Source organism: Mastomys coucha, unplaced genomic scaffold, assembly GCF_008632895.1.
Source record: "Mastomys coucha isolate ucsf_1 unplaced genomic scaffold, UCSF_Mcou_1 pScaffold5, whole genome shotgun sequence".
Taxonomy (NCBI): Eukaryota; Metazoa; Chordata; class Mammalia; order Rodentia; family Muridae; genus Mastomys; species Mastomys coucha.
Genome location: NW_022196911.1, coordinates 15516020 through 15516248, shown reverse-complemented (window position 1 = coordinate 15516248; position 229 = coordinate 15516020). Strand labels below are relative to the sequence as shown.

At 48.9% G+C, this 229-nt stretch overlaps 1 pseudogene; it reads right to left on the bottom strand.

The window, feature by feature from the left end:
- The window catches only part of LOC116077330, a 2910-nt pseudogene that overhangs the window by 1926 nt on the left and 755 nt on the right, over positions 1-229 (bottom strand).

The following is a 229-nucleotide window of genomic DNA, read 5'->3' as shown; positions in this document are numbered from 1 at the left end:
TCCTTTGCCCATGTTTAGTTGATTTTCCTCCGCGAGGCACAGAGTCGCCCAGTGCCCGTCCGGCTCTCACTTGCCCCGGCGCTGTCTCTATGGAGCTCAATGTACTGCAATCTGAATAACTTTCAATACTTCTGTTTCTCCTTGGGCACGAACTTTGGGTTGAGGGACCTCCCATTTTCCCGCCTTTTCTTTTCGTTTCTGCTTAATCATGTTGGAAAGTACTTTTGCT